Here is a 4312-nt window from a genome sequence, read left to right on the forward strand (position 1 = left end):
TCTTCCTATGTAGTTACGTCTGCTTACCACAGCCACATCGTCCCCCCTCATCATTCGTGCATGCCTCCTGACCCGTCTCTCACACGCACGTGCACAGACAACAAGCAGCCATCTCCTCTCTTATTGATATTGCGGGCGTGCCCTCCGTTTGTCTAGCAAGCCTATCCCACCATTTGTTAGAAGCAACTCCACTACCACCCCCTCCAACACTCTAGCTCTGTCTCTCTCCCAACCTTATTCCTCTCCTGCACATATGCATGGATGCCGATCGATCTCCCTTAATACATGAGGCAGATCGATCTCCTTAATACATGAGGTAGGCCTCTCTCCTCCTCCACACATATACCAGCCATTGTACCTCTATAGTTAATTGGGCCTCCCTCTTCCCCCACCACACACCGATAGTCGAGCACTGCAGGTAGGTATCCATGCCACAGAGACAAACTGCACATGTCCCATCTCACGTTCCAGTAGGCCAGCCACTCTATATCTTTGACGTGGGCACACACAAATTCGATGGCACTCTTTATCGATTGCACGCGCGCGCACACACACACACATCATCCCTCTCTTCGATTCTATGGACACCTCAAGCCGATGATACCTCCACTCTCTTCTCGTGGATCGCCCCCTCTATATATATGTTATATCCAGGACTCTATTTCACACACATTGCATATGTTCCATTTTTTGATTGACCCCCCAAAAAAACTCTCAAGAACCCACACACTATATCTCTCTAGGTCTGTATCTCTCTCACACAACCCCACATAGGTGGTGTACGTATACAAGAAGAGAATAGGTGCACCGTGCACGTACTCACGCTTTGTGCCCAGCCACACCCGCGCGGGTACACGGTGGAGCTCATTTCTTTACGAAATGGCAGCCCACGTGCTAATTTGAACGCCTGTAGCGGTTGTTTACCTGGGGAGGTCGTGTACCACGTGTGCACGAAACAAAGTTTGACTTGACGCGTTGCCGCGTTATTTTTAAATAAAGTTATAGCGCTCAATGGCACGTACACAGAATATAAAACGATTTTTATGGAGAAAAAGGTAGTCCGCTCACTATATACAATGGAGCCTGCCTGCCTGGTTTGTCGCTCTTCAGAGTATCTCACACAAGGCTGCGGTGGCCTCTCTCTCTCTCACCGTTGGTCACTGATCCGGCCGCATCCCGTCCGCCGGGGGAAAGGGAGTGCGGTGGCTCTCTCTCTCTCTCACCGTTGGTCACTGATCCGGCCGCATCCCGTCCGCCGGGGGAAAGGGAGGAAGTGCATCGTTTCTCCGTTTGACGGCGCCGAGGCAGCACGTCCCGATCTGCGGTACACGCCGTTCTCTCTGACCAAGCTCCGCGCGGCAGGGCCTACGCCACCTGCTCGCAGATTCCGCCCGCCGCCGCTCACCTAGTTACATCCCGACGACCTCCAGGTATCCCCTCCGGCCTTGCTCCACTGCCCGTCTTCCCAGTCGCTGCATGTGGATCTTCCATAGTTCTTTGCCCAAAACGTAGCTCGTCCGGCGTACTTTCCATATTGCATTCTCGTCCTCACACCGTTTTAGACAAACACAACCGTGTTGTTATCTTCCCTTAGGACAAGGAATATGCTTCTTTTTTGTCGTCGCATGTGTCATCAACTGTTATTGGCCAGTAATTGTTTCCTTTCTACTCTTTTTGCAACAGGCTATCCATTCACCTTGCTATTGCGACCTTTTGGTGAACTGCACAAATCACTTTTTTCTTAAGAGTGTTTTGTGCAGTTGTACTAAAATGTCACACGGGCAACGTCTCTACATTTCAGTGCGACTGCACAAAGGGAGATTGGTTTTGCTCTATCCTCCTCATCCAACCCTGAGCCTAATCTTCTCCAACTAGTTAGTCTTAAGAGAGACTGCAAAGGTGACCGGCTTCTATTTGTGTGTTTATTGTTTCATCAGCAGTCCTATATTATCGTAATCACACTTAATATCTTTGGAACAGGGACGCTCAGCTCTATTTTAGTGGAACTGCACAAAATGATCGGAATGTTGCATTCTCCAGACAACTACTTTTTTCCCAACATGCCTTGTTGATTTAGACAGAGCTGGGGGGACGTTGCTGCCTTTGAAAGCATGGATCAATTTTAATTTAACACCTTCTCACAACTCTGTCTTCAGTTGTGATGTAATTATTAGCTCTGATATGCTAGTAATTGACATGCATTAGCAAGGAAGTTAGTTTTTATTGTTTCCGAAAGAGCATCGATGGCAAGACACGTGAAACAAAAGCTGAAAGCTCACACCATTGTACAATTTCATGTCGCTGGAAAATTATTTGTATAGTACGTCAATTATGTAAACAAATGATGGAAGCTTGATAGCATTGCCAGAAGCCTCTTCATCATCCAGGTCCATGTGCCATGCACAAAATTATACTCCTTCGTTCCTAAATATTTGTCTTTTTACAAATTTCAAACGGGCATATTTTAGAGTGTAGATTCACTCATTTTGCTTCGTATGTGTACTCCCTCCGTTCCTAAATATTCTATTCGTCTTTCTAGAGATTTCAACAAGTGACTACATACGGAGCAAAATGAGTGAATCTACACTCTAAAATATGTCTATATACATCCGTATGTGCCAGTCCATTTGAAATCTCTAAAAAGACAAATATTTGAGTAGTCACTTGTTGAAATCTCGAGAAAGACAAATACTTTGGAGTATATTGAAGAATCGAGGGGGTAATGCACAACTGCATGGGAGACTCAGCCCGGTCGTTGCGCCGCATTAATAGTGAGTAATGAGCAGTCAAATAATAAGCCCCACCTTTCCCACTGTAAGTTGCTCTGAAGAAGCAACCATCAATACACTCTTCTTTGAATCCGCTCATACTACTCCATCCGTCACTGTTTATACAACGCTCTTCAGAAAAAAGAAAAAAAATCTGTGGGACCAAGGCGACTAGCGATCAGCCTGAAAAATAGCATTGGTAGTTATAGCTCGGCGTCTATTACTAGAGGGAATAATGCGTCCACACATGCATGCAGTGCTTCCACCCCGAGTACACACATGCATGCACTTACTCCACTCCATAGTAGTACAGTACATGGAGAGAAATTTGTGGACTTGATTGCGGTTACCATGCCCTAATTAATTGAGCACCAAACACGTCTAAAGTCTCTCTGGTGGCGGAAATGCATTGAGAGAAATGCATCATAATGAAGCGCGCCCTGTAAACTGTGACGGAGGGAGGAGTAGTATGAAGGTGCAAAACCAAGTACGCGTATGGCCAGTCGGTCAACGCACCTCCTCTTGGCATATCATTGACATGTGGGACAGGAGTGTGAGCAAACCGATCTCAATTGACGGCAAAGAGCCAACCCGCCGTTCCTTGAGAGAGACGAGGAGCGAGAACACACAGACGGGCTGTCACGGAGGCCAAGATATATTCGAGCATGGTTGGTTTATCGATATCATTCATTACATGTTGGGCTGCCGTTTTCCGCCCTTCTCCGGAATAAACGTGTACTTTATCAGAGATAAAAAAAGAGTACAAATGCTCCACCATGCGGTTCTAGTAGTAGTACTACTCGTACTACTATGCTTGGCTCTTCACCTCTTCATGAAGTCGAACAATGATGGTACTCCGCATGTTGGGTACTACCGTGTATGCCTCTGACAATCTGACACCGAATGGACTGATGCATGTCCACCGAGGGTAGGTTGCATTAGTCAAAAGGCGTAAGCGAGCCTCACCTTGTTCTGCAAGCTTCTCCTCGTTCTACGAGTTGACGATACACACCAAAAAGTAGTGCTAGTCCATACTCCCTCCTTTCTGGTTAATATGGCTTAATCTTTTTTGCGGGTAAATGAGAGAGCTTTATTCATATATAAGCATTCTTAGGACGATCAGCCAAGACACTTGTCACTAGGAAGTGAGGTACCCTGCAAAAAAAGAAGTAGGAAGCGAGGTGTTTCATCAAGCCAGCTCTCGGCCACATTCAAAGTGCAGCAAGCATGGTTCGCATGAAGATGCGCCGCGAGGTTTGCCGACCTGTTTACATGCTGAATAACAAAAAAGAGGAAATATTACCGAGCGCTACTATTTGTAATAGGATATGAGCCAGAATTAAGCGAGAATTATGGCGAGTGTTCCATGCAATCAACTTCCATTATCACATGCGAGAACCCTCAAAGAGAACCAAATGTCTTGAAGATTGCTTTATCACATTTTAAAATTATAATAAGAGTGCAGATGCTCCTCCATCCGGTTCCTAGTACTAGTACTAGTATAGTATGTACCTTTATAGACTATAGTAGTAGTACTAGTAAAC

The sequence above is a fragment of the Triticum aestivum genome, chromosome 5A (assembly GCF_018294505.1).
Source record: "Triticum aestivum cultivar Chinese Spring chromosome 5A, IWGSC CS RefSeq v2.1, whole genome shotgun sequence".
NCBI classification, from domain to species: Eukaryota; Viridiplantae; Streptophyta; class Magnoliopsida; order Poales; family Poaceae; genus Triticum; species Triticum aestivum.